The sequence below is a fragment of the Trachypithecus francoisi genome, unplaced genomic scaffold, assembly GCF_009764315.1.
Source record: "Trachypithecus francoisi isolate TF-2019V2 unplaced genomic scaffold, Tfra_2.0 Lachesis_group12, whole genome shotgun sequence".
Classification (NCBI taxonomy): Eukaryota; Metazoa; Chordata; class Mammalia; order Primates; family Cercopithecidae; genus Trachypithecus; species Trachypithecus francoisi.
Window position 1 is genome coordinate 26,594,653 of NW_022681457.1, and position 17,880 is coordinate 26,612,532.

At 42.4% G+C, this 17,880-nt stretch overlaps 1 protein-coding gene and 1 non-coding gene across 2 annotated transcripts in view; both read right to left on the reverse strand.

The window, feature by feature from the left end:
- Nucleotides 1-2,293: 2,293 nt before the first annotated feature.
- LOC117092039 (uncharacterized PE-PGRS family protein PE_PGRS54-like) overlaps nt 2,294-17,880 on the reverse strand; it is a 48,517-nt gene continuing 32,930 nt past the window's right edge. The window contains exon 2 of the mRNA XM_033225166.1: nt 2,294-2,947. The gene's annotated coding sequence lies outside the window, so the exon portion shown is untranslated. The remainder of the gene's footprint in view (nt 2,948-17,880) is intronic.
- LOC117094001 lies at nt 4,833-4,940 on the reverse strand. Its single transcript, XR_004441342.1, has one exon. It is a non-coding gene; the product is annotated as a U6 spliceosomal RNA (small nuclear RNA).

The window sequence follows — 17,880 nt, forward strand, 5'->3', positions numbered from 1 at the left end:
TCCCAGCACTCTGGGAGGCTGAGGCGGGCGGATCACGAGGTCAAGAGATGGAGATCGAGATCATCCTGGCTAATACGGTGAAACCCCGTCTCTACTAAAAATACAAAAAATTAGCCGGGCATGGTGACGGGCGCCTGTAGTCCCAGCTACTAGGGAAGCTGAGGCAGGAGCATGGCATGAACCCCGGGGGCGGAGCTTGCAGTGAGCTGAGATCGCACCACTGCACTCCAGCCTGGGCGACAGAGCGAGCCTCTGTCTCAAAAATAAAATAAAATAATATAATAATAATAACAATAAATCCTGAACAATTCCATAATCATTAAATAAACTGAATCGTTTACAGAAAATCCATGAAGAAAATTCCAGGACCAGAAGCCTTTCATGTGAGTTCCACCAATCTTTTAACGAACAAAGTTGTTTTTTTTTTTTTTTTTTGAGGCGGAGTCTCGCTCTGTCGCCCAGGCTGGAGTGCAGTGGCGCGATCTCGGCTCACTGCAAGCTCCGCCTCCCAGGTTGACGCCATTCTCCTGCCTCAGCCTCCCGAGTAGCTGGGACTACAGGCGCCCGCCACCTCGCCCGGCTAGTTTTTGTATTTTTAGTAGAGACGGGGTTTCACCGTGTTAGCCAGGGTGGTCTCGATCTCCTGACCTCGTGATCCGCCCGTCTCGGCCTCCCAAAGTGCTGGGATTACAGGCTTGAGCCACCGCGCCCGGCCAAACTAACAAAGTATTTTAATATCACAGAAACACATATAAGAGGGAACAATTCTCAAACTCGTAAGACACTAAAATTCATGTGAAGACTATGGCAAAATAAAATTACAATCTAATTTGATCTATGGATATTTGTTGAAAAAAATCTGAAACAATATATTAGCAAACTGAATTCAGCAATACAAAAAGATGATAATAGAGAAAAGCAAGTTAAGTGTATTCTAGGAATACAAAATTGGTTTAATATTTGAAAATGAATCAGTGTAATTTGTCATATTAATAGAATAAAGGAGAGAACCCATATGACCCCCCAAACATATTTAGGAAAAGTGAATGGTGAAAAAAGTCAATATGTATTCTTAATTTTAAAAATCACTAAACTTGAAATAAAAGGAAACTTTTAAGTCAAATAGGGTACCTACAGAAAATCTATAGCAAACATCATGCAAAATAGTGAAGTTGCTATGTCAGAAGATGCGAGGCCAGGCACATGGCTCACACCTGTAATCCTAACACTTTGGGAGGCCAAGGCGGGTGGATCACTTGAGGCCAGGAGTTCAAGACCAGCCTGGCCAATGTGATGAAACCCCAGCTCTACTAAAAATTCAAAAATTAGCATGGTGCCTGTAAATCCCATCTACTCAGGAGGCTAAGGCAGGAGAATCGCTTGAACCTGGGAAGCAGAGGTTGCAGTGAGCCGAGATCGCGCCACTGCACTCCAGCCTAGGTGACAGGGCGAGAGTCTGTCTCAAAAAAAAAAAAAAAGAAGAAGAAGAAGAAAAATAAGGCCAGGCACGGTGGCTCACGCCTATAATCCCAGAACTTTGGGAGGCTGAGGCGGGTGGATCGTCTGAAGTCAACAGTTCAAGACCAGCCTGGCCAACATGGTGAAACCCCGTCTCTACTAAAAATACAGAATTAGCCAGGCGTGGTGTTGCATGCCTGTAATTCCAACTACATGGGAGGCTGAAGCAGAAGAATCACTTGAACCCAGGAGGCGGAGGTTGCAGGGAGCTGAGATCGTGCCATTGCACTCCAGCCTGGGCAAAAAGAGCGAAACTCCATCTCAAAAAAAAAAAAAAAAAAAAAAAAGAAGGTGCATATAACTTTAGTTTTGCTAGACAATGCCACATTCTTTCAAAGTGCTTGTGCTAATTTATACTCTCAGCAACAGCTCATGAGAACTCTCATCACCACTCCACATTATCACCAAAAGACTGTGAACCACCGTCCTACAGAAACTCTTGCAATGTGTACTACAGACAAGTACAAGAATTTTCTGGCTGGGCGCGGTGGCTCAAGCCTGTAATCCTAGCACTTTGGGAGGCCGAGACGGGCGGATTGCGAGGTCAGGAGATCGAGACCATCCTGGCTAACACGGTGAAACCCCGTCTCTACTGAAAACTACAAAAATCTAGCCGGGCGAGGTGGCGGTGCCTGTAGTCCCAGCTACCTGGGAGACTGAGGCAGGAGAATGGCCTGAACCCGGGAAGTGGAGCTTGCAGTGAGATGAGATCCGGCCTCTGCCTGGGTGACAGAGCGAGACTCCGTCTCAAAAAAAAAAGAATTTTCTTAGCATGAGTAGCTTGAACCTGGAAACGATTCACTGTGCTTTTGGGGAGGCAGCAATATTTTATATCTGGATCACAGTACTGGTTATATAGCTGTTCATTTTATAATTATTCAAACTGCACATATATGCTTTATGCACTTTTCTATATGTATTGCATATGTTTCATTTGAACTTCTACAAAGTCATTATATTCTTCAAAGAAACTTTACACACATTTTAATAAATCTTATCTGATTTTACAATTACCACTTGTGGTTCCCATAAGAAACTTGTCCATATTAGTTAGGGTTCCACTAGAAAAGAAATTATTTATTTGTACAAATTTGATAATTTGAGAAGAGTTTAATTTAAAAGGACCATCTACAAAGGTGTGGGCAAGGTTTAAGGAACTCAAAAGTGGTAACAAAATACTCTAGAACTAGTAACTTGGGGTGCCTTTCCCACCCATTGGGGCAAGGAAAGAAAGCCTTTATTAGAACCAGGAGATAGAGCTATATGGAGAGAGCTGCTCATGACATAGCTTGAGCTATGACCTCTAGTGGAAAGACAGAGCCAGTTCACAGAACAGTGACCTCATACAAAGGGGATAAATACCCTGATCTTGTTCTTCTCCTTTCCGTCTCCCAGTCTTCTGTCTGTGCTCCTTGTTGCTGAACCCAACCTGAAGCCAGAACACAAGAGAATCTGTGGATGTAATGCATTTAGGTTAACCACCCAGGGAACCCAGCAGAATGGAGTTGGGCAAAGAGTAGATTCGGAGTGATGAGAAGTTGCTCACATGTCCACCTGAATCTAAAATGGTAGCCACTTCCAGGGTTTTCCTTTTAAAATACAAGGTTTGGGGAGAAGAAGAAATGACCAAGGGATTGAAATTACAGCTGGTATAACCCCTGCTTCTGCAGCTGGTGATAAGGCGTACACTGGTATTCAAGGCTACCTTCTTCCACCTCCCATTCTGCTCTTTCCTTCCATCAGCACTTCAGCAGGATGTGTTTTACCTCTTTCCTTGTCCCAGGCTACTTGTCCCATAGTAAAGATGCTTTTGCCTATTTTCCAAAGTAGATTTGGAGAGATGAAAACTTCGTTGCATGTAGGATATGAGACATTGATAATCTTGTCTTTATTGGGTGGCTGCACTTTTCCATTGCAGACCACTGGGCCAAGGAATGCTAAGAAGTTGGTCATTGAATCCCTGAGTTCTAAACATAGCTCTCCCTGTTTATCCCCACTAGATAGCAGCAATCTAATTACTGCTATTAAGGATATATCACCCCTTTTCTATATATTGGTTCTATGAGGAACCCTTAATGGCTCAGGGTAAGTCTTAGCTTCCATTTCATTGGAACCATGTCTGTTATACTTCCCATTTTTTAAGAAGAGGACACTAAAACCAAGATAATTTGCAATATTTGCCTAAGAGTGCACAGTTAGTACAACAATAGAACTAGAAGCTCAGCCTCCTGACTTTCAGACTCATTTGCTTCCCACACACTGGAGGAGTAGAGCTGTATCTTACCACTGTAACAGGTGGACATGGGAAACAGCAATAACACAATGTTAGACTGTGATAGAGGTGACTCAAGGGAGGGAGAAATACACAGTAGCAGATGTCCTCTAAATATTAAGGCACTGTAGAGAATAAGACATTTGTCATCCTGCCATCTCATTGTGCCAAGCTACAGGAGTAATGTTTTTGCCCTGTGTTTTTCCAAAGCAGGGCCTTTTCCAAAACAATTCAGGGTGATGACTACTTGAGTGCATTTTAATATGTTTGCTAATGAATTTTCTTGATATTGGAAAATAACATTTTTCTTGTGTTATGTCCCCTCTCCTTTGTCTTAAAAGAGCCCACATTGCCATTTATTTTATTTTTTATTTTTCTTGGTCACAGAGAAGTCCATGCTAGTGAAGCAATTAAGGGCTCTTTCTAACCCATAAATCACCAATAAAATGGATATTCCAGTGCACCCATAGGGATTTGAGGGCTCATGTGAGGTAAGTCTGTAAATGACTCTGCATTTTAGGATTTCCATAGCCTTTCTGAGGCCCATTAAACTGATCAGTAGGTAGTAAGTGATGAGGCATAAGGCTGGGAGGTGGGGTGAGGTGAGGTGAGGTTTTATTTTTCTTAATAAAAAATTAAGAAATGAGACTGAGTCAGCCAAAGTGAAAATTTCATTTGTAAGGGTTGGTGCCTCTTCAGACTTCTAAGCAACTTGAAGAAGGTAATCACCATTTTATCATTTTTATTATCTTATTTATTTTTAGACTTTAACATAGTCAATACTGGGTTGCAGTACCTTGCTAAGAGGGAGGAGAACCAACTTCATACATTAGTGTCATGCTAAAATATTCATTGGGGAAATTAATATAGCATTTTATTTAGGGCTTTCAATATGTATATCAAAGGAGAAGCTAATCAGGGGAAATTCAGTCTATTCTTAAGTTGGTGGGGAATGATATTTTTTGATAGGGAGTTTTTCACACCTGTTAGATCATATCAATTCAGTGGATTTTTTTTTCCTCATGAAAAGTGAGGAAGCAGTAAACATTTAAAACACAGTATTTTTTTTCCTGTCATCCTTACACAGGGGCCCATGCTAATCTTCTCTGTGTCATTCCAAGTATTAATTATTTTTAAGTGAAGTATTTAATATGCTGATCTTAAGGTTCAGTTCAATGACTTTTAAAACAATTTTTAGAGGCAGGGTCTCGTTCTGTCACCCAGGCTGAAGTACAGTGGAGTAATCATGGCCCACTGCAACCTCAAGCCCCTGGGCTTCAGTGATTCTCCCACCTCAGCCTCCCAAGTATCTGGAGACACAGGCATACGTAGTCATACTGGGCTTTTTTTTATTTTTATTTTTTAGACCAGCTATGTTGCCCAGGCTGGTCTTGAATTCCTGGCCTCAAGCAATCCTCCCACCTGAGCCACCATGCTTGGCCAATAGATTTCGATAATTGTACACATTCATGTTACTACCATCTAAAGTTCCAGAAAGTTGTCTCATCCTCTTGTCCCTTTCTAGTCAAATCCCTTTCTTTCTCACTAAGGGAACCTCTTTTTTTTTTTTCTTTTTTTTTTTTTTAAGACGGAGTCTCGCCCTGTTGCCCAGGCTGGAGTGCAGTGGCGCGACGTCGGCTCACTGCAAGCTCCGACGCCCGGGTTCACGCCATTCTCCTGCCTCAGCCTCCCGAGTAGCTGGGACTACAGGTGCCCACCACCATGCATGGCTAATTTTTTGCATTTTTAGTGGAGATGGGGTTTCACCGTGTTAGCCAGGATGGTCTTGATCTCCTGACCTCATGATCCACCAGCCTCAGCCTCCCAAAGTGCTGGGATTGCAGACGTGAGCCACCGCGCCTGGCCGAGGGAACCACTTGCTGATCCTATCACCATAGATTAGTTTGCCTGTTCTGGGACTGCATATAAATGGAGTCATACCACATCTATTATTTTGCGTCTGGTGTCTTTCACTCACCATGGTTCTAGATTCATCCTTTTTTTTTTTGCATGTAGTCAGTGGCTCATTCCTTTTATTGCTGAGGAGTATTCCTTTGTATGAATATATTACAATGTGTTTATCCAATCTCCTATTGCTGGACATTTGAGTTGTTTTCCATTTTCGGCTGTTACGAATACAAGCATTATGAGCATTCTTGTACAAAACTTTTTGTGGACATATATTTTCATTTTTGGGGGTATATACCTGGGAGTAGAATAGCTGGTAACTGTATGTTTAATTGTTTGAGGATCTGCCAGACTGTTTTCCAAAGTGGCTGTACCACCTACATTCCTACCAGCAAGGTACAAGGGTTCCAATTTCTCCATATCCTTGCCAACACTTGTTGTTCATATTTTTTATTACAGCCATCCTAGGGGGTGTAAAGTTATATCTCATTGTGGGTTTGATTTGCATTTTCCTAATGATTAATGATGTTGAACATCTTTTCAAGAGTTTATTGGCTACTTGTACATCTTCTTTGGGGAAATGTCTATTCATATCATTTGTTCATTTTAAATTGGGTAATTTGTCTTTTTATTGTTGAGTCCTAATTGGTTCTTAACTTGAGTGAAATTGAATTGAGAAAGTCTGTTGTAACAGGTAAGCCTCTTGCAGTTGAAAGTAACCAAAAATCCAACCTACATTAATAGTTTAAGCATTCATGGAATTTGTTGTATCACAGAACTGAAAGTTCTTGGAGGTAGTTCTGGCTTCAAGAATGGCCTGGTCCAGAGCAAAAAAAAAAAAAAAAAAAGTTGGGGGTGGTGGTTCACGCCTGTAATCCCAGCACTTTGGGAGGCTAAGGTGGGCAGATCACATGAGGTCAGGAGTTCGAGACCAGCCTGGCCAACATGGTGAAACCCTGTCTCTACTAAAAATACAAAAATTAGCTGGGCGTGGTAGCAGGCACCTGTAATCTTAGCTACTCAGGAGGCTGAGGCACGAGAATCGTCTGAACCCGGGAGGCGGAGGTTGCAGTGAGCTGAGATCATGCCATTGCACGCCAGCCTGGGCAACAAGAGCAAAACTCTGTCTCAAAAAAAAAAAAAAAAAAAAAAAGTGACACCAGGACCAGATTTCTTCCTCCTCCCCTCTTAGCTCTGTTTTCACTGTGTGAGCCCCATTCTTGGACAGGCCTCACCAATTAGAACAGCAAGATGGCTATAGCAGCTCCAGCCACACATTCTTCCAGGTTCAGGCCAACTGGAGAAGAGTGCTTTCTCACAGAAGCACTGGCAAAAAGACTTACAGGTCCTGACTGATTACAGACCAATCCGAACTGCAGTGGCCAAGAGGAATAGGTACACTGATTTAGGGGGATTCACAGACCCCATTCCCTAAGCAAGGGTTAGAGTCCACCCGAAACACATAGATCCCAAGTCGGGGAGGAGCGAGTTCTCCGGAGAGAAATTAGAATACATTTACCAAAAGAAGAGGAAAAGGGATGTCGGGGATATCAAAAACTAGCAAACGTCCACTACAGTGCTTCCCAACCATGGCCTCACTAAAAATCAACATGATTTTTATCTAAGCAACTAAGCAAAGAGGTGAGGCCACAGAGTAAAATACTACTATTGACACAGGAATATGGATAAAGGCAAAAGAATAGTTAGCCAGCAGTAAAATCATTAAAAAGTCACTAAATTTAGCATCTGAAGACCTGGCTCGAATCCTAGGTTTGCTACTTGCTAGCACTATGACCTTGGAAAACATCACTTAACTTTCCAAATCACATTTCTCTCTCTCTTTCTCTCTCCTTCCTTCCTTCCTTCCTTCCTTCCTTCCTTCCTTCCTTCTCTCTCTCTCTCTCTCTCTCTCTCTCTTTCTTTCTTCTTTCCTTTTTTGGGACACGGTCTTACTCTGTCACCCAGGCTAGAGTGCACTGGCATGATCATAGCTCACTGTAGCCTTGACCTCCCAGGCTCCAGAAATCCTTCCAGCTCAGCCTCCTGAGCAGCTGTGACTACAGGTGCATACCACCATGCCTGGCTAATTTTTATATTTTTTGTAGAGATGGGGTTTTACCATGTTGCCCAGGCTAGTCTTGTACTCTTGGACTCAAGTGATCCTCCTGCTTCGACCTCCCATAATGCTGGGATTGTAGGGATGAGCCATCACACCTAGCCAAACCACATTTTTCTAAGTCATAAAGTAGCGATTACCTCAATGTATAATTCCAGCATCATAGGTTGGTTCTAGAAATATAAACTTGTAAAAGTGCCTGGCACATAGAGGATATTCATTCTGAAATCCTGGGTCATAACTTTGTCTACCTGCCTTCCATGTGATCCCACCCCAAGGCTACTTCCTATCCAGCCAGTGTTTGCTTTCTGGATGGGACTGCAGAGATTTCCACAGAAAATCTTTTGAACCATTACCTTACTGAGCCCCAAACTGTAATTTCAGCTATGTGATTAGAGCATTGTTCTACCAACACTGAGAATGGTTTCTGGCTGGAATGTCAGTGGAGCATGGTGAGCCAGACACGGGTAGTCCTTTGAACACAGCCTAGGGTATAAGACAGAGATGATCATCACAGTTGGAGATCTAGAAAATGTCCCTGGAAACCTCAGAATTCCATGGTTTGGCTTCCAGGAGTGGAAATGGGTGCCAACTTCCCCTCTCAAAGCACACTGCCCCTCTGGATTCTAGTTTGTTAACTAATCCCTTCTTCCTCCAGAACAGTAAAGAAAGAAGGATGGGGAGGGGGGAGGGGGGCGGGATTGCATTGGGGAGTTATACATGATATAAATGATGACTTGATGGGTGCTGACGAGTTGATGGGTGCAGCACACCAACATGGCACAAGTATACATATGTAACAAACCTGCACCTTATGCACATGTACCCTAGAACTTAAAGTATAATAAAAAAAAAAAAAAAAAAAAAAGAACTGTTCCATTGGTAGCCCCCGAATTTCTACATAAGAAAAGCTCAGGGGCAGCCATCTGGCTGCTATGAGTTTCTAGAGGAGTTGCTTTTCAAATTGTTCGCATTTTAAATAAGAAGGTTTGGCCAGGCGCAGTGACTCACACCTGCAATCCCAGCACTTTGGGAGGCAGAGGCAGGCGGATCACCTGAGGCCAGGAGTTCAAGACCAACCTGGCCAACATAGTGAAACCCCATCTCTACTAAAAAATACAAAAATTAGCCAGGCGTGGCGGAGTGCACCTCCGGAGCCAGAGAGGTAGGAGAATTGCTTGAACCTGGGAGGTGGAGGCTGCAATGAGCTGAGATCGCACCACTGTACTCTAGCCTGGGCAACAGAAAAAAACAAAAACTTTTTTTTTTTTTTTTTTTTTAAATAAGCAGGTTTCATTCAGATTGTATACTACTTGAGATGGCCTGGGTAGGGCTGGCTATCTGGAAACTTTTTTTTTTTTTTAGACAGAGTCTCACTCTGTCGCCTAGGCTGGAGTGCGGTGGTGCCATCTCGACTCACTGCAACCTCTGCCTTCTGGGTTCAAGCTGTTCTCCTGGCTCAGTCTCTTGGGTAACTGGGACTACAGGCACACACCACCACACCCAGCTATTTTTTTTTTTTCTTTTAGTAGAGATGGGGTTTCACCATGTTGGCCAGGCTAGTTTTGAACTCCTGACCTCAAGTGATTCACCCACCTCAGCCTCCCAAAGTGCTGGGATTACAGGTGTGAGCCACCGCGCCCAGCCAATTATCTGGAAACTTTGATCATCCTTGACATCACTGCCAACTGCCCTCCTCCAGTTCCCTTGGTCTATCTCTGACTAATGCCGGCAGAAGAAGCAGAGTAAAATCTCCTTACATGTATTTTTGCTCTGCTTCCTGTCAATCTGGTTCCTCTAGGAAGCAGACAGGCACCAGGATGGGTTTATAAGTGAAAGCACTGGGGTGTAGTAACTGTGAAAGGCAAAAGGAAAAGGGAGCTAGAGAGGGCAGGGAAAGCCTTAAAACCATGTTGCAGGTCTGAGACTTGTAAAAGGAGAAGGGTAAGGAAGGATGATTGTGTGGGTGAATAAAATCTCAGACTGTGATGCAGCTCTGGAAATGTCCTGGCCAGCCTAATAGGGAGCTCTGGCACAAGGACTGCCCTCAAAAAAGTCCCACGTTGTATGGCAGTGGTCATGCCCTAGTACCCCTGCCATGCTTAGTCATTGGTAGAAGGCTGCCTGGGAGAAAGTGCTGCACCCTGGATGCTGGGGCAGATCCAGACTGGAAGTTGTCAGCATTCTGCATTCCTTGCAGCAGGTTCTTTCTGGAAGGGAGGTCTGCATGGCACACTGCCACAGCTGGCACAACCCCAACAGCTGTCCAGCCATTCTGCTCTTACCTATAATCAAGCTCACAGAAGGGAAGTAGAGTGCTGTTGTGCTCCACAGAACTGCCTGAGCTCTTTTTATGATTCCTTTGGGTGAAACCTCAGTAAGTCAATCTATGCCTTAGGTTTCTGGTCTGAAATATTTCCTTTGCCTGGAATGCTTTTCCCTCAGCTACCCTAGTAACTCAATGCCTCATCTCCTTGAGGTCTCTGCTCATGTGCTGTCTCATCAGTGAGTCCTTCCCTGACTAATTAAAATAGCAGTCCCCTCACAATTCTTATTCTCCTTCCCAGTGTTATTTTTCTCCATAGCACTTACATTATCTGATTTTAAAAGTTAATTTCTATATTTATCGTCTGTCTCCTTTGATTAGAATATAATGGATGTCAAGTGAGGAGATTTTGTCTGCTGTTCTATCCCTAGCACCCAGAATAGTGACTAGCATATAGAAAATGCCATTAACTATGTGACCAATGGAAGGAAGGAAGGAAGGAAGGAAGAAGGAAGGAAGGAAGGAAGGAAGGAAGGAAGGAGGGAAGGAGGGAGAGACTGGTATAACCACACGAATCAGGTAAAAGTTGATAGATACCACTAATCCTTTCTCATTCTGATGCAAACTTCATATGTAAGATCATCTAACCCCTTGAAGAGAGCAATGAAGTCACTGAAACTTATAAAACTGTGTCACTAAAAATTGGAACTTTAAGTTAAAGACAGAAAACTTATTTACTAATTGCATTCTTTTTATCAGATACCATGTTACATGTTTTTACATACATTATCTGATTTAATCCTCCTAATAGCACTGAGTTAAGGGTTATCATCCCTATTTTGTGGGCAAGGAGGCTGAGGCCCAAATAACATGGCCAATGTCACACACAACTGGAAGTATGGAATTTAAATTCAGATTTATCTGATAGCAACAAATAAGAAACAGACTTCAGTGCCAAATAAGAATAGAGGAGCTGGGCTGGGAGCGGTGGCTCATGCCTGTAATCCCAGCACTTTGGGAGGCTGAGGCGGGCGGATCACGAGGTCAGGAGATGGAGGCCATCCTGGCTAACACGGTGAAACCCTGTCTCTACTAAAAATACAAAAAAAATTAGCCGGGCGTGGTGGTGGGCACCTGTAGTTCTAGCTACTCGGGAAGCTGAGGCAGGAGAATGGCGTGAACCCAGGAAGTGGAGCTTGCAGTGAGCCGAGATCACACCACTGCACTCCAGCCTGGGCAACAGAGCAAGACTCTATCTCAAAAAAAAAAAAAAAAGAAGAGAGGAGCCAAATTAGATCATGATTTGATAGTAAAAACATGAACAAAGTAAAAGAATCATTACAAAGGACAAAGGAAGGAATTACTTTTACTATGCAGGGGTTCAAGGCTCAATATCAGTTACCCAATCCAATGAGGATACCATCTACTTACAATAGGGGGTATTTACTTTTCCTTTTTTTTTCTCCTGAGACAGGGTCTCACTCTGTCACCCAGGCTAGAGGGCAATGGCATGATCATAGCTCACTGCAGCCTCGAACTCCAGGGCTCAGGTGATACTCCCATCTCAACCTCCCAAGTAGTTGGGACTACAGACATGTGCCACTGTGCCTGGCTAATTTTTTTTTTTTTGTATTTTTTGTAGAGATGGGGTTTCACCATGTTGCCCAAGCTGGTCTTAAACTATGGAACTCAAGCAATCTGCCTGCCTCAGCCTCCCAAAGTGCTGGGATTACAGGCAGGAGCCATCACACCCAGTCTATTTTTCCTTTTAAAAGTCTGTTATGCAGAAATACCATTTGACCCAGCAATCCCATTACTGGGTATATACCCAAAGGAATATAAATCATTCTGTCATAAAGATACATTCACGTGTATGTTCACTGCAGCACTACTTGCTATAGCAAATACTTGGAATCAACCTAAATGCCCATCATTGGTATTTGAAAAGAAAATGTGGTACATATACACCATGGAGTACTATGCAGCCATAAAAAAGAATGAGATCATGTCCTTTGCAGAAACATGGATGGAGCTCGAGGCCATTATTCTTAACAAACTAACACAGGAACAGAAAACCAAATACCACATGTTGTCACTTATAAGTGTGAAGTAAATGATGAGAACGCATGGACACATAGAGGGGAACAACAGACACTGGGGCCTATTGGAGGGTGGAGAAAGAGCATCAGGAAGAATAACGAATGGGTACTAGGCTTAATAGTGGGTAACAAAATAATCTGTACAACAAACCCCACGACACAAGTTTACCTACATAAGAAACCTGACATGTACTTCTGAACTTAAAAGTTAAAAAGTTAAAAAAAAAAAAAAAAAAAAGTCTGTTATGGACTGAATGTGTTCTCCCACACCAAAATCCATATTTTGAAGCCCTAATCCCCAATGTGATGGCATTAGGAGGTGGGGCTTTGGGGAAGCAATTAGGTTTAGCGAGGTAATGAGGATGGAGCCCATGGTGGGATTAGTGCCCTTATTAAAAGAGGAAGAGATACCAGCACTCTCTCTGCAACATGTGAGGGCACAGCAAGAAGGTAGCCATCTGCAAGCCAGGAAGAGAACTCTCACAAAGAACTGAACCAGCTGGCATCTTGATCTTGGATTTCCCAGCCTCCAGAATCGTGAGAAATAAATTTCTGTTGTTTAAGCCACCTAGTCTACAATACTTCGTTATGGCAGCCCAAAAAAACTGAAACAAAGTCTCAGAAACTCATAGACATGTAGTATCAGAAACCATCCCTTAGAAAAGAAAGTTTCTCATTCTTGCAGTAAAAAGCCAGTTAATAAAAATGGAAGGATGGAATTGGAAATCATCAGTGAATGCTAAAACTAGTGGGTGAGTGTTTGATGAGGAACAGAATATTGACATACTCCCCAAAACCTCCTGACAATTTTTTTTTTTTTGAGACAGAGTCACCCTGTCGCCCAGGCTGGAGTGCAGTGGTGCAATCTCTGCTCACTGCAACCTCCACCTCCCAGGTTCGAGCAATTCTCCTGCCTCAGCCTCCCAACTAGCTGGGATTACAGGTGCACACACCACGCCCAGCTAATTTTTGTATTTTTAGTAGAGATGAGGTTTCACCATGTTGGCCAGGCTGGTCTTGAACTCCTGACCTCAGATGATCTGCCCACCTCTGCCTCCCAAAGTGCTGGGATTACAGGAGTGAGCCACTGCACCTGGCCTCAGTGACCAATTGCTTTTTTAATTACAGAAGGAAAAACAGTAGCCGGTGCAGTGGCTCACGCATGTGGTCCCAGGACTTTGTGGGGCAGAGGTGGGTGGAATGCTTAAGCCCAGGAGTTTAAGATCACCCTGGACAACATGGCAACACCCCATCTGTACAAAAAATACAACAATTAGCTGGGCGTACGGGCACACATGTGTAGTCTCAGCTACTCCATAGGATGAGGTGGGAGGATTAGTTGAGCCAGGGAGGGTGAGACTGAAGTGAGCCGAGATCGAGTCACTGCACTCCAGCCTGGGCAACAGAGTGAGAGACCCTGTTTTGGGGAAAAAAAAAAAAAAAAAAAAGTTAAAATAGTAACTTTACAGTGGGGAAATATGGTGGATACTGCCTTAACCAGAGATCAAAGTACATGATGTTCTAAGATAAACCAGCATCACCTACTTTCTCATATAAAGCACTGAGAAGGAAAAAAACACTACTTCTATGGTATTTCTGCTCAAAATATACAACCCGAATGTAATCATTAGGCAAGTCAGAACATTTTAGAAATTATTTTGTAGAACATTCTACAAAATAACTGCCCTATACTTTTTTAAAAATTTCAAGTAAGAGAAAGTCAATGAAAGGCTGAAGAACTCTTCCAGATTAAAGATTACAGAGATGAGACAACCAAATGCATTGCATGGTCTAAGGCTGGATTTGACCTGGGAAAGTCAAACAACTACAGAAAGACATTATTAGGGCAATTAATGGAATTTGTCCACGGACCCTGGATTAGATAACAGTATTGTATTAAAGTTAAATTTCTTGTTTTAATCATTTTGCTATGGTTATATAAGAAAATGTCCTTTTTTCCAGCAAATAATCTGAAGTGTTCAGGGGTCTCCTAACATCTCCTGCCTCCAATTTACTCTAAAACTTTAAAGAAAAAAATCATACACACATGCTAGAGAAAGAGAGAGAGAGAATGATGAAGCAAATGAACTAAAACAATTGATGACTCTAGGTTAAGGGCACACAGAATTTGAGACTGTATCAAAATTAAAAATTAAAGAAATGTGCTTTGTATCTCAAAGACCCTCTCTTGACGTTAATCTAGGGGCTGAAGAAACATTTCAGGTAATTAGCACAGATTTTTATTTTTATTTGATTTTTTCTGGTGAGATGGGGTCTTGCTTTGTTACCTAAGCTTCAGTGCAGTGGCACGATCTCAGCTCACTGCAACCTCTGCCTCCCAGGTTCAAGCAATTCTCCTGCCTCAGTTTCCCGAGTCACTGGGACTACAGGCGCGCACCACCATGATCAACTAATTTTTGTGTTTTCAGTAGAGACAGGGTTTTGCCATGTTGACCAGGCTGGTCTCGAACTCTTAACCTCAGGTGATTCACCCACCTCGGCCTCCCAAAGTGCTGGGATTACAGGCATGAGCCACCAAACCCGGCCTAGATTTTTCTTTAAAGCTTTGAATTATTTTGCAAATCAAAATAAGAAACTCAGGAGAGTTCCAGAATTCACAGCGCCAATTTCTATTGGAAATGTAATTTACTCTTTTGTTCTAAGTGCTCATCAGATACTGCCTAAGTACTGGTCATTCTGTCTGAAGTGGTTGTTTACAGCGAGACTTTTGCAAAATGGAACATTTTCTAATGCCAATTTCGTAAATGGAAACACAATATATGCAAAAAAGAAAAAAAAAGGCTAAAGGAAATACAATGAATCCACTCAATTTCAAATGACCTGGCTTTATTTTCTTAACCTTGACATTAATTTTATAATCCTTGCATACATGAAGCCTGAGTTGACAGTAGGATTGTTTAGGGAGAAATCAGTGGGTGTCTATTTTCTTATAAAGTACTCATAAATTAGAAACTACATATGGCCATCTTCTCAGTTTCTTCATGCATCCGTTTTTTAAATTACCTTGGCTCCTGTCTATTTCTCTACGTTAGACTGCCCACCAGTGTTATGGGGCACCTACTAGGTGCTGTGAAAATATAAAAGACTGAGACATGGGTCTCTGTGGCAGAGACCACTATTTAGTAGCCATTCTTTCTTGGAAACAAAAAACCTTTATTGTTGGGTGTGTCAGTGTACTTGGCTACAAAATATTTCCCAGACTTCCTTGCAAATTTGGTGGCCAATGAGCTATTAGCGAGACTTCCAGAAAAAGTCTTTAAAATTTGGCTGGGAGGCTTACCCTTTACCCTTAATCCTTTCCTCCTTGCCTGGAACAGAAATATGAGGTCTGGACTTCCAGCAGCCATCTCGTTAACACAAGGAAAAGGCCCCCACCCTGGGGATGGCAGAGGAAACAGCAAAAAGAGGCTATGTTCCTGTTTTTGGATTTTAGAAATAGACTCTTCCTCTGTCACCTAGACTGGAGTATAGTGGTTGCAACCATAGCTCACTGCAGCCTCTAACTCCTGGGGTCAAGGGATCATCCCAGCCCAGCCTCCCAGGAGCTAGGATGACAGGTGTGGGCCCAATGTAATAATAAAATAATAAAATTAAAAAAAAATTTTTTTTGTAGAAATAGAGTCTCAGTATGTTGCCCAAGATAGTTTCAAACTCCCAACCTCAAGCAATCCTCCCACCTTGGCCTCTCACGGAGCTGGAATTACAGGTATGAGCCACCACACCTGGTCTCAACTCCTGTATCTCCAGAACTAGTGACTGAAACTGAATGCAACTCTTAAATTATATAGTATCTGATTTCATTAACAAATTAAGGAGAGACTAATGCACACAAAACAATTAGAAAACATTTCCCATTGACTCCCATAGTACCAAAAAAAAGGAAACACTTCTGTATAGTATGTAGTGTAAGAGAAAGTATAGGTAGACAGAGTAAGAGCTTTAGAATCCATCACTCCTGTAGTTCACTCCTCAGCTTAGCAATTTAGAGTGTGTGATGTTGGGCAAATTATATAACGTTTCTGAACTTCTGTTTCCCTTTTCATTAAATGAAGATGATAATTACCTTGTGTAACTGGAATAAGGAGTAGAGATAAGGGGCCTGGCACTCAATATGTGCTTAGTAAACGATAGTAGTAATTTATAAGCTATACAAACTCACAGAAAGAAGAAATTGATATGGATCAAAAGCGTAGAGAATAAGTAGGATTTTGTTGGTAGTGAAGGATGAAAATACTCAGGTTGGATAAAGGGGAAAGGTATTCTAAGTGAATAAAAGGAAAGACAAGTACAACGTGGGTAGAGACATAGGGATTGACTGAATATAACATATTTGATAACTACAAGGAAATTAACATAACCGGTATTGAAGGGTTGAGGAAAACGGGATGTCATATAAATAGGGTGAGATCAGGATGGCACAGAGGGTGTGGGATCAGGCTGAAAGCCAAAGAGAATATACATGACTTGATATGGAAGAGCAAGGAGAATTCATAAATTTTGTACAAAAGGAAGGATCAGGACAGACATAATAAAAGCTCGTTACCCTAAGGTCTTCAGTTATCCTAAGTGATTTTGTTTTGGAACAAGTGACAAGGAAGCGACTCTGAGTGCCAAATGGAAGGTAAGTGTCTAATCCAAAAAGGTAGCCATTAATTTAATGGAAAGATTGTCTAATGGCAAACATTAATCTAGTTGTTAGAAAGGTACTATGGGGTAGCTTGAGTTCACATAAGCTTTCTTCCTGTGGTTTCGCTATAAAATGAATAATTATGGCAAAGGTGTTTTCACTTAAAAAAAAGTAATCAAGCCAATCAGACAAAATATGTTTCTCCATGCAAACCATGAAACACCAGCTGAAATGCACCGTTTTGTTTCTCATGGTATCTTTTTTTCTCTATCTCATTTAAAAAATTATCTTAGTGGCCAGGCGCGGTGGCTCATGCCTATAATCCCAGCACTTTGGGAGGCGGAGGTAGGCGGATCACTTGAGGTCAGGAGTTCAAGACCACCCTGGCTAACATGGTGAAACCCCGTTTCTAACAAAAATACAAAAAATTAGCTGGGCATGCTGACGCATGCCTGTAATCCCAGCTACTCAGGAGGCTACATCTGAAATAATCATAGCAATCATAACTAAAATAAAAGAGCTGGCGAGGCGCAGTGGCTCATGCCTGTAATCCCAGCACTTTGGGAGGCTGATGTGGGTGGATCACGAGGTCAGGAGTTTGAGACCGGCCTAGCCAATATGGTGAAACCCCGTCTCTACTAAAAATACAAAAAATTAGCCAGGTGTGGTTACGCATGCCTGTAGTCCCAGCTACTCAGGAGGCTGAGGCAGAAGAATTGCTTGAACCTGGAAGGTGGAGGTTGCAGTGAGCTGAGATTGTGCCACTGTACTTACTCCAGCCTGGGTGACAGAGACTCCGTCTCAAAAAAAAGAAAAGAGCAGCAGTTTGGGATGATGAAAAAGTTATTGGGATGATAGTGTGATGGTCGCACAACAACGTGTATGTATTTAATGTCACTGAATTGTACACGTGAAAGTAGTGTACCTTGATTAAGGTGGGAAGATTGCTTGAGTCCAGGAGTTTGAGACCAGCCTAGGCAACATAGTGAAACCCTATCCCTACAAAAAAAAATAAAAATAAAAATTACCCAAGAATAGTGGTACATGTCTGTA